Below are 13,344 nucleotides of genomic sequence, written 5' to 3' on the forward strand. Positions count from 1 at the left end.
AGTCCCCCCTGTAGATAACGCCACACAGTCCCCCTGTAGATAACGCCACACAGTCCCCCCTGTAGATAACGACATACAGTCCCCCTCTGTAGATAACACCATACAGTCCCCCTCTGTAGATAACGCCATACAGTCCCCCTCAGTAGATAACGCCATACAGTCCCCCCTGTAGATAACGCCATACAGTCCCCCTCTGTAGATAACGCCATACAGTCCCCCCTGTAGATAACACCATACAGTCTACAGGGGGGGCTGTATGGCGTTATCTACAGGGGGGGGGCGCTGTATGGCGTTATCTACAGGGGGGACTGTATGGCGTTATCTACAGGGGGGGCTGTAAAAAAGGCAGTATCTGCAAGGGGGGGGTTGTGTGACACCCAGGGGAGGGGGGGCCCCAGTCAAAAGTTTGCTATGGGCCCAGTCTTTCCTAGTTACGCCCCTGTATGTATATGTACATCATTGTGACGAAGAGGGCACAATATCTATGCCTGGAGGATCGGGAATATGGCTGTGACTGACAGCCGCACTCCCCCAGTAATAATGGCCAAGATAGAGAACGCAGATCCCGGCTGTTAAACCCCTAATACACCGCAATCTGTACTAAATGTGTTGTGGTCAAAGAGAGGGGGCTTGTCTTTCTCCTGTCTCTATTAGCCCCAGCATTGTGATCGCCCAGACTGACAGTTAAATATTGACAGCCGTGGGCTTGACAAAGGCCTCCGGGGCTTTTCAGTTTTATGGACTTTTATGGCATAAGTCCTAACAAATGCATGTGCATTTTAAATTCATAGGTAATAATGTAATGTCATATAGACATCTAACAGTACATTATGGTGTATTTGGACAAAAAAAAATAATAAAGGTAAAAATTATTACAACACAGGTCATGATCATAAACAATTATGTTGCAAAAAGAAAAAAAACAATACAAATTTTTGTTTTAATAAATCATTTTTATTTCATATAAGTCTATAAACAGTTAAATACATGTATAAATGTTAGGTATTCCGGTGCTTATAATGATAAAAATATAAGGTATGGTACAATAAAGTTATAATATCTGGTGAACTTTGTAAAAAAAAAAAAAGTATTCATATTAATTAAACACAACCATATATACCCAAAAAGGATGCCTTAAAAAAATGTAAGTACAACTCGCCCGACAAAAAAACAGGCTTAAAATAGCTATGTATCCTTAAGGCTCTGTTCATACCTGTGTCGTTATTTCTATTTTTCTGTTTTGTTGTAGGAACAAAAAAAGAAAAAATAATGGAAGCGACGGATCCATTACATGAGGGATGCTAATGGCACCCGACGTGAACCTATTGCACCTTAAGGGCATGCCCCCACGTGGCAGTTTTCCTCCGCAACTGTCTGCATCAATGCCGCACAGAATCTGCGTTGCAGATTCTGCGGCGGATCTGCCCAAAATGTGCAGTAAATTGATGCGGACTAGCTGCTGCGGACTGCGGTCAAAGTGCTTCCCTTCTCTCTATCAGTGCAGGATAGAGAGAAGGGACAGCACTTTCCCTAGTGAAAGTAAACCAATTTCATACTTACCGGCCGTTGTCTTGGTGACGCGTCCCTCTTTCGGCATCCAGCCCGACCTCCCTGGATGACGCGGCAGTCCATGTGACCGCTGCAGCCTGTGATTGGCTGCAGCCGTCCCTTAGACTGAAACGTCATCCTGGGAAGCCGGACTGGAGACAGAAGCAGGGAGTTCTCGGTAAGTATGAACTTTTATTTTTTTTACAGGTTGCTGTATATTGGGATCGGTAGTCACTGTCCAGGGTGCAGAAACAGTTACTGCCGATCGCTTAACTCTTTCAGCACCCTGGACAGTGACTATTTACTGACGTCTCCTAGCAACGCTCCCGTAATGGCTGGCTGTAGACCTAGAGATACATAGGTCCAGCCAGAATGAAGAAATGTAATGTCAAAAAAGCAAGACGCATCCGCAGCACACATAACATGTGCATGACAGCTGCGTACTTCATTGCGGAAATTAAAATCTCCATTGAAGTCAATGGAGAAATTCTGCCATGAGTCCGCAACCAGTCCGCCACAACTCCGCAACAGCCCTAGCATGCTGCGGACACCAAATTCCGCTCCGCAGCCTATGCTCCGCAGCGGAATTTTACGCATCGTCTAAACGAACACTGCTAAATAAAAGTGGAAGTCAATGGACAAACGGCTCCGCTGCGGATTAAAGCTGTGGAGTGTCCGCTGCGGAATTCAAGAGCAATTCCGCCACGTGTGGCTTTGGCCTATGGGTTCCTCCAGGCTTCCGTCATTTTGCACTGCATGCTGCTATATTTTGGCCGAGATCTTTGATGGAATATGTGACAGAGACTTCTAAAGCCTCCAATGCAGATGTTCACGCAGCCTAACCTCTTCTTTCTAAGGAGTAGTTAAAGCCCTTGCTACCAGTCCAAATCTTGCTGTTTTAGTATGCCTCTGGAGAAGAACGTTTTGTTATACTTTACATAGGAAAAAATGTTTTACATAGGTTTTTAATGACATGAGACACTTTCTTTTGATAGATTGTTTTAAAATATATACTGCTTTTTTATAGTTAAAAAGTTTAATGTGGATATTGAATTTTTAGACATAATGCTCTTATATATATGGGATTTTTTGGTGTAAAACTATGTTTTGTGGTATTAAATAATTTTTAACTGTGAGAAAAAAAATACACACACACGCACACACACACACACACACACACACACTTCTTTATTTCTTTTTAATATACTTATTTTTGTGTTAGAATTTCTATTTTGAAGTTGTACAACTTGGTGAAACCAAAATCAAACTATAAGCAATTTGATTGAGACTTCTGAACATGAGGTTACCCCATATTTGTACTTTACTCACTTACCTAGAGCGGGCAGTGTGCATTTTGTCTTTCAGCTTGCATTTTGGCAATGGTTTCTTTTTGGCCACCAGGTTGCCTTTGCGGCAGCCCTGTGATTTCAAAACATTTAAATATTCATCAATGACAAATTTAGACTCCCACAATACTAAAGAAGGTATATATCGTAGGTCTTGAACTTCTTCTTTATCACAAACCATGGAACTGAAAGACATAATAATAATAATAATGCTAATAATATTTTTTTTTTTATTAAATATGTATTTAACAGCTATTAGTAAATATGGGGATACATTTTGGCTTTCAGCGTGCATTTTGGCAATTATTTACTATGTTGCCTTTGATATCGCAATATAATCACTTACTCCTAATAAAGTATTGAATTACAAATGTGGATCCTAAGTGTATTAAACAAGACATATACTGTAGGCTTGGCACTTCTTTTGGCTGTGTTGTTTAACCGGTTAAAAACCAGGCTGTTTTACAGCTAAATGACCAAAATGTCACAATTATGCTATGCGCTTCTTTAGATGACTATAACTCTGCACGTGAATAAAGTTCATCTTTGAATTTTACACTATTTTTAAAGAACAGATAGGGCTTTGTTTTAATGCTATTGGTCAGTATACATCCTTTTTATTTTTTTCCCTAAAGTGGGCATAATTGGAAAAAAATGCAAGAATCTAGCAATTGCGTCAGTTTATGCCAGCATTTTTCACACACAGTATAGACCACGGACAAATTTAATCTCCTTTCACGTTCTTCCACTTCTCCTGTGCATGGAGATACCAAATATGTGTGCCTTATTCACTGTGCGGGCATGTGCCAGGGCTTGGCATAAAAGGAGGCTTTTTGTCCTTTTCGGTCCCGGAATTCTGCACTTGACTTTATAGCCACATACTGTTTTCTGGGGGGTCCAATGCTGCTGAAACATTAGAAACACCCCATAAATGACTTCATTCACACAAGGTTTTCTTCAAGGGGTTTATCATCTTTTAAGAAAGTCCAGTTTTCTTCTGAAAGTTTCTTGAATAAGATTAAACAAAATAAAATTAGCATTTTTTTAGCAAATGCGTCAGTTTATACCAGCATTTTTCACACACAGTATAGACCACCGACAAAATTAATCTCCTTTCACATTCTGCCACTTCTCCTGTGCATGGGGATACCAAATATGTGGGCCTTATTATCACGTTGAGATGTAGGAGGGCGGACGATAGAAGAAGCTTATTTCACAAATCGCTTTTTTTCAAAGCTGGTTTTACAAAACTCAACAGAGTTTCTATAACTCTTCCAAAATATCTGCTCTTGAAGCAGAGATCCCAAAATATTCATCTAGGGGTATAATGGGAATTTATTTTTTGGGGTTTCCTAAAATAAGAAATTGCAGGTTTATGCAAATGGAGCTATCCAGCAGATGAACTTTAGAAAACATGCAAACATGACATCCACCCCCACCCATTCCCTCCCTCACCCTTGGAGTAAAATCAGGGGAAAAATAAAAATGTAATGTAGGGCAAATATATTTTCAACTAATTAACTAATTCTAATAATTCAGAACAGTGTGGTATTTTTTTAAAACATGGGTTAATGCACAGGCCTGGTTGCGAGGGATATGAGGGACAGAAATATCGGGAATCTTTGCGGTGCCCATCTTTTCTGCAGACGCGGCACTTTTTCTGGGGGTTGCTTCTAATTGGTGTTGGGGGAATGCGAGTGATGAAATGTCTTTTGGTCAGTCGCGTGACATCCTCAGACTGGGGGCATTCTCTGGTGTCCTAAACGTCAAAAATGAGGCCTTCAATAATTTTCTCCTGGAAATCCAGGTATGTGTCTCTGCCTCTGTTTATTTTTATAGTGCACAAATGAATTGTGGATGGCCACCTGTAACAGATAAATGGGCACTTTTTTGTTTTGCGTTTTACTAAATAGGGTAAAACCTGGTCGCCCCCATGTACTTGTTATATTCGGACGCGCTCACTGGTTTGTGCCTGTCCGATGTTGCCCCCCTTTCCCTCACTGTTATCCAGAAACATTTATTGTGCGGTCCCGCCCTTCATAAATTCTGAAGGCTTTGGTATATCCTGACCCGCTTTCACACAATTTGTAAAGCTTTACGCCATATCTTGTCCTTTTGGAAGGTAGATATTGGCGTAAGCTAAACCTTCCTTTGAGGTTGAGGAGGGATTCGTCCACGCTTACATTCTGCTCAGGGGTGTAGAGTTGCAGAAATAAATTATTGAGGGAATTTATTAGCGGTCTTATTTTGAACAACCGATCACGGTTTGCATCAGTACTTGGGGGGGCCTGTGCGTTGTCATTGAAGTGGCGAAACCTCATTATTGTCTCCTAACGAGACCACGCCATTACTGCAGAATACACTGGGATGACTTGGGCGGGTCTTGTTGACCAGTAAGACCTAATGGAGTACTTTTTGACAATACCCATATTTAGGATGAGCCCAAAAATTTTTTTAATTCCTGCAAATTGGTGGGCGTCCAATCTCTGGCATGGGTGTATGAAGGTTTCTGCCTTATATACTGAGCGGAATATAAATTAGTTTAGTGGACAATCATATTTAGGATGTCGTCAGTAATAAATAAATGGAAGTAATCCATTTGGACAAAATTTGTATTGTCCACAGATAGGCCCAAAAGATGGAGCAGGTGCCAATACAAGAGCCTGAACTGGTGGGACCAGGCTGTCCCGTGCTACAGCGCTACTAGGCCCTGCGCTTCCATGTTCTGCAGTTTCATCTGCGTCAGGGATAACATCCCCTGAAGATGGACCTGAAGTGACGCTATCATCGTCACTGCCTACAACAGGTTCCATCTCTGATGTGATCTCAGACTCTGACCACAGCATGGCGTATGCCTCCTCAGCGCTAAATAACTTTCTCGTCATAATGTCACTAACACTAACTAAACAAACAATTTTTAATTATTATTTTTTTTTTTATAAACACTCAAACTAACTGGTATATATATATATATATATATATATATATATATATATATATATACATATACACTACCGCTAACAAAAAAATTAACCATAATATATAATTATATATTCCCTACCTGCCTATTCTAATATAATAAAAGATAGAAAGGCAGATAGATAGAACAAAAGATAGATGGATGGATTGTAAAGATAGATAGAAATCTATCTATACAGAGAATGTTTTATAGTGTAACACTGTATTTTTTTCCACAGTATTATTCTGGCAGCAATTCTCTTCTCCTCACGCTGAAACAATGTGTGAGGAGAAGAAAAGAGGCAGGAGATTTGCTGCCAGAAATGTGAAAATAAAAACAAATGTGATCACTGTGAGGCTGGGTTCACACAACCTATTTTTAGACGTAAACGAGGCATATTATGCCTCGTTTTACGTCTGAAAATAGGGCTGCAATATGTCGGCAAACATCTGCCCATTCATTTGAATGGGTTTGCCGACGTACTGTGCAGACAACCAGTAATTTAGGCGTCGTCGTTTGACAGCTGTCAAACGACGACGCGTAAATGGACTGCCTCGGCAAAGAAGTGCAGGGCACTTCTTTGCCACGTAATTTGAGCTGTTCTTCATTGAACTCAATGAAGCACAGCTCAAGATTTACGAGCATCTCAGACGGCTCGCAAAATGCGAGGAGGAGCATTTACGTGTGAAACTGTCAGGGATCATTACTATGTATATTGTCTGAAAAATATTATCCTCACACATATGTATATACATTTCAGTTCTTTGTGTAATATACTGATATATATAACAAGTTCTTTGTTCATGTCGGACACACCTATGGAAGACACCGCCCCCTGGAATGCAAAGAGGAGTGTGCAGGAGAATGTACAGAAAACTTATAGCTGAGGAGCGAATAGAATTTAAGCAAGTCCCACATCTATAGGGAGGGGCATGTGTCTTCTCTTTGTGTGTTTCTTTGTTCTGAATAAAGTTCAGTTCCTCCTGGCTGACATTGAAGCTGTACCTCAGACATTTGTGTGGTGTACTTCTCTCCAGGCATGCCTTCAGCTTTCAATTTACAGAGGTGGTTATTCGGTGTGAAATACGGACCTGACATTTGGCGCCCGAACGTGGGGCCTCACTCGAGGAAATATCAAAATCCGGACAACCGACAATCACAGGGTGAAACAGAGGACTCAAAGTTGCCCACTGAAGGAATTTGATCACCTCCGCAATAACACGGTAAGCGAATTGATTTTATAAATCTTCGTCTTATCTGTGTTAGTGGGCGGTCTTGTAGCGATCTGTAGAACCCTTTTGTTGATTTCCTGGATTATCTCAGGCGACAGAGGTGATATTTTCCGCTGTGAGGGTAAAAAAACCTGTGAGACCTTAGTCGAGCCCGACTAACCATCCTCTGGGTAATTAGAGTCTAAGTAATAGAATTATATAAGAGACCGGAGAGTTATCGACTGGGATTTTAATATTTCCAGCGAAGCCGGAGAGTCTAAATAGAATTATATAAGCGACCGGAGAGTTATCGACTGTGAAATTTTAATATTTCCAGCGTAGCCGGAGAGTCTAAATAAAGATTATATAAGCGACCGGAGAGTTATCGACTGTGAAATTTTAATATTTCCAGCGTAGCCGGAGAGTCTAAATAAAATTATATTTCGGCGGACCGGAGGCTGTAGACTGAGGAATTTTAATATTTCCGGCGAGGCCTGGGAGTCGTTGACCGAAAATTGTTATATAAATTACGTGTATAATATAGACTGTTAGGCATATGATTTAATGAAGCGAAGAGAAGGGAAGCAGTATGTGAGTAAAATGAAGAAATTGATGGAAGTGTGTGGAATCCATAGAGGAGGGCGACTGCAAGCCGGAGATTGGGCAAAAGGTATTCTGGAGAACAAAGGGAAGTTGGAAGGTAGAAAGTTGATGGAAAGTGCTTTAGAGGGATTTGCAGAAGAGGAAGTTAGGAATAAGAAAGGTATTGTATGTATTAGAAAACAGGACCAGCCGACGCCCGGTAATGGCGTCCGTACCTCATGTTGAGTGTGTCCTCATTGTTGGTGGGAAACGCCCCCCCCCCCGTACACAGCTGCGCACTGTGTTTCCAATGGGAGAGGCTCCCCCCCGCCACCCACCCCTGATGTGGCCACGCCCGGCCCAACCAAATCAGTATGAAATAATCGCCTTGTTAATTTTGTCATTTCTAGTGTCTTCTATTTTTTAGGTTCCATGCTAGACGCTGTTCACTGATGAAGCAACACGTCATCATAATATAGAGATGGTGGCCGACAGATTGTACTGTTACACATTATATGTTTGATGTTTTGAACGTAGATAATTCCTATACAATGGTGTGATAAATGATTGCAGATACGTATGTTGTTTCGCCGGCATTGAAAGTGTTACGATTGTGAGACTAGAAGCTGTGAGTGTGTGACCCCCCTCCCTCTCCCCTGTAGTGTGCTGTGTTTGGGAGGAGGAGCAGGGGGGCTGACTGGGTGCAGTCTGCAGGGCTGATGAGACAAAGGATTTCAATATGCACTGCTTTTAGATATATATATATATATCAGTAATGTGTACAAACCTAAATAAATTTATTCTCTTTTGTGCATGCGCTGTTGTTTATAAAAGTTACGATATTTATGTGTTCTGATGTGATCAGATTTCATGTGTTTTGATGTTAATTCAGATGTATTAAACTACAGATACTGTGAGACACGGGGTTTTGAAAATGTATGTGCCCCCACCGTTCCCTATTTTTATATACAGTTTATTGGTTTGCAGTAATTAATGTTATCAGAGATAATATTTTCTGTTTTATTGAATAACTAACTACAATTGTTTTGTTTTTGATTTCACACATGAGTTATGTCATTGTAAAGATCAAATGTATTTGTCAGGAAAAAGTCATTTTTGTTTCAGGCTGTTGTACATTACTGGGGGTTAAATTAGTGTTATGTTGAGATGTAGTTTTGAACTCTGCTACATTACTTTCGCAGAGTCCACAAAGGGGGGAATGGTGAAGGAACTGATGAGGTACAATTTTGGTTTGTTTTGAGTTAATTAATTTGGTTTCAGAAGATCTAAAAATGTGTAAGAGACCCCAATGAGTAATCCAGATTAAATGTGTATGAGAGTAACCTGCATTTTGAGGTTTTTCTGTGTAGATGGTTGTGTAAGAGACCATCCCCCTCCAGCAAATTTACACAGGAGGCAGAGGTGACGTCACTCACACGAGTCTTTATGGATTTAGATGAGGGAGAAGGCAAAACAAAAATTGTCTGGACATTGTTAATTTGATGTAAAGTTTTTAGGAATGTTTTATTTTTATTTGTTTTTGTATTAATCAAGTATTTGCAGAATCTGATAAAAGTGAGATTCTCAAAGTATTCTGGATTATCAGATGAGTGGTGAGAAGTGTATAACATTTGGTTTTATTTTAGAGAATGAAGACGCCAGCCCTTTGAGATGTTCTATCTATATGTGACATGGGTTTTTAATGTAAATTTGTAATAAAGAGATATTTTATTATACAATATGTACAAGACAGGATACGAGGCACCAGGTAAATTACCCAGAAACCACTCTCACCTTCTTGTTCATCTCAAGGAGCGGAGCTGGAGGTGCTCGCTGAGGCTTGTAACCTGGCAGAAGGTAAGACAGCCGACATTTACACTGACTCTAGGTACACTTTTGGCATCACCCACAATTATGGGCCCATTGGTAGTAGGAACTTTATTGGATCATCGGGTAAGCCAATTGAGAGAGCGAGAGAAGACAGAACTGACAACAAGGGTATGTGCGGCCAGGTATCAGTAAATTGGCTTGTCCCTGGATACAATAATGCCACCACTATGTTTGTAGCAGCCGGCATGATGTGCGCACGGCATGACATAGGTGAAACTGCAAAGGTACCTGTGAAAAGTGCAGCCCGGCCAGATTAACAGTCCCAGCGACTGCAGAACATACAACTACCAGAGGTAGAAGTGTATGACAATGTGCTCGTGTGTGTAGACCTGTTCTCAGGGGGGGGCCTGAAGCCCGGCCGATATCTTCCCCATTGCAGACATTGTGTGTAAGTGACGGGGGAACAGTGCTTATCCAAAGTATTGAACTGGTGTTTGTACAATGATAAGATGTCAGCAGTTCTCTAGACATTGTCCCAAGGTTAGTTTGTTTAATAACTGTATTTAAGAAGGGTTGTGGGAATATTAAATACTGAGGTTAAGTTTTATGTAAAATTCTGGACCAGCCTTAGCATTGGACTATTAGAGTCATGCGTCAGATAAAAGGTACAGAAGTGGAATATTCCCATTAGAAAACATTTTTATTTGTTTATTTTTATTTTTGTTGTGAAAGGGAAATTTTAGAGCAGAGAATTCTGTGCAGTGTATATGTGTATGTATAGATATGTATATAAAGAAGAAGAATCAATTTGTAAGTTTTAGTTACTGACCAGTGTGAACGTTTGATGTAAAGATGCTATTTGTTGATGTTTTTCTTCAAATTAATTATTTGATTAAGATCAATTAATGTTTATACAATGAAAAAGCTTGTTCTCCACAGGAAGAGTCCAACTGGGAGCGGAAGGCGTGAGAACCAGATTCTGACAGAATGTGGACGGATAAAGGAAGGTAAACCGGTACCACCCAAGGCACTCTTGATAGCTTTTGCATTGATGGTGTATGACCTCACATATGCCCCAAGACTGCAAGGATCGATTTGGTAAGATCTAATTGGTATGTCCCAGGTTTTACAGCTGTTGCTGCTAAATTCTGTTAGAGCTGTTTGATTTGCCTACAGAACAGTCCTGGCAGACCGGTGCCAACGTTATCATACCCGCCTCCCACGAAGAGAACCGACCTTGAGAGGCCTTCCCAGGTAGAACGAACCAGATTAGAGTAAGAAAAATAGGTTTAAGACACTTGTCAGATAAACATGTGGAATCTGTGTATCTTTCTGCTAGGTGGAGATGTTCCAGGCAATCAGCTGAGATCAAGGTACAAATCCTGCTGAAAGGGTATCACCAAGTGCAAATGAAATGTACCCAATAAGTTACACATCTTCTAGGTGCCCTGTCCATTGTAACAGAGAAGTTTTTACTTATATAAAGGTGTTTGATGTCATTTAGGGGCCTGACATTATTGTATGTACTTAGAACAACGTTTATAATGTATGCGGATGATGTTATCACCAGATTAGTATTTATTTTAACAATTGACAAGAGTTGGGGGTCCCCAGCAAGTGCCAGTAAATATGAACTAAAAGACTTTTAACACGATGAACTCCATCACTGAGATGCGGCAGGCACAGCCTGAGCCAGTACAACGCGTTTATCATGAACTGACGGCAGTGTCACAATTCTAAGCGGCCGCCCAGACAAGTAACTTGCCAGAGGAAGAGTACAGATGCGGAGGGTTTGATAGTCACAATACAACTCCACTAATCCGCCTACGTGGGATCTCACCCCAGGCTCACAACATGAGGTGCTATGTACAGCCTGATGACGTAAACCAAAGGAGACGGTGTCGGGCAGATGAGAAGGACCAAACCAAGTCCTGATGACGTCAGCAAAGATCAAAGTAAAGACCAAAGACCTGAGTGAATCCGTCAGCAGGATCAAGTGTTTTGATAAGTAAGTGACTAGGAGGGGGTAATAATAACTCCCCCACTGGACACCAACGTAGTCTGACTCCACAATTGTGTGGGTTACCCTGAGGGTGACAGTCAGTGAAGAGCAGAAGACAGGAGAAGAAGAAGACGATGGTGTACAGGACTGGCAATGAACTGATGGGACCCGAAACCTGAGGGTGATAGCATTATGATTATTAGTTGAGGCCCTATTGTTTATAATGTCTGAGGTTTATAATTATAATGTGTGTAAATATGCCACGGTGCTGCAAATTACAATCTGAGGAGTTTTGTGTGGAGGCGTGAGGTGAAGGTCACTGTGCTGCCCATGACCTGTTATATCTGCAGGGGTAAAAGTCCCATTAGGACAGTAAGTGACAGTGCGACAGTTGTTACCATTAATAAAAATGTAGACTGGATTAATTATATATATTACAACCAGCAGCGGTTTGTAGATTATATCAAGACAACCATCTTGTATCCAGAGGAGAATAGGGAAAGTTAGGACCACTCCGACACCTTGGAAGTCCAGGTACAAAGGGGGGTTACTCATCAGGAGTAGCTCATCTCAAGCTGGTGAAAAAATCCAAAACCCCTACCCGCCTGGTTCGAGTGGTCAGTGGTAGGTTGCTAGGCAAGACTCAGGGATAGAGTAATAATATTTTTAGGGGGGACTGTCAGGGATCATTACTATGTATATTGTCTGAAAAATATTATCCTCACACATATGTATATACATTTCAGTTCTTTGTGTAATATACTGATATATATAACAAGTTCTTTGTTCATGTCGGACACACCTATGGAAGACACCGCCCCCTGGAATGCAAAGAGGAGTGTGCAGAAGAATGTACAGAAAACTTATAGCTGAGGAGCGAATAGAATTTAAGCAAGTCCCACATCTATAGGGAGGGGCATGTGTCTTCTCTGTGTGTGTTTCTTTGTTCTGAATAACGTTCAGTTCCTCTTGGCTGACATTGAAGCTGTACCTCAGACATTTGTGTGGTGTACTTCTCTCCAGGCATGCCTTCAGCTTTCAATTTACAGAGGTGGTTATTCGGTGTGAAATACGGACCTGACAAAACCAGGCAGCTGTTAACAGTCTGTCTTTTCACACGTAAATGCCTCTCATCGTGTGAACATACCCTGATAGTTTTTCACAGAGATCACATGTTCAGGGACCATCAGATTGGTCCCTGATACTTTGCCCAGTGCCCAGAGCTGTTGGTAACAGCGTGGGCACAGGGCTGTATGCACGTGATTGCGTTAACGCTATAATTTACATAGAAATGTATATGATCGCTGTGATTTCTTGTCACAGCAACCACATGTTCAGGGACCAAAAGATTGGCACCTGACACTCTGCCCAGTGCCCAGGCCTGTTAGCAACAGCCAGGGCACAGGGCTGTGTAGACGCGATCGCTTGTGCACACTCTCTGAAGTGCCGCCGTAATTAGTCTATACGACGGACTTCAGAGACCCTGACCGCTGGCCGTAAAAATACAGCCAGCGGTCGGAAACCTGTTAGGAAAGTACTGTAGCATAAAAATTTTATTACGTTTTTTTTTTTTTTTTTAAAAGAACTACATAATATTCATGAGGGGTATATTGTAGATTTATACTTTTTAAAATGATGTACGAATAATTTAGGACATCTTTATTTTTGGTTATATTTTGACTACGGTTTATTTACGAAGTACAAATTCAAAACAAACATCGGAAAATGTGCTACTGGTGGATGTTAGTCAGTAAAGCCATTCAGTCTGAGAAGTCATCATGACTTATTCATCTTTTTGGCATCAAACACTAAATGAAAATAAAAGTGAAATCATATGCTTGTACATCTGAAATGGGACAAATTAAT

The sequence above is a fragment of the Rhinoderma darwinii genome, chromosome 4, assembly GCF_050947455.1.
Source record: "Rhinoderma darwinii isolate aRhiDar2 chromosome 4, aRhiDar2.hap1, whole genome shotgun sequence".
NCBI classification, from domain to species: Eukaryota; Metazoa; Chordata; class Amphibia; order Anura; family Rhinodermatidae; genus Rhinoderma; species Rhinoderma darwinii.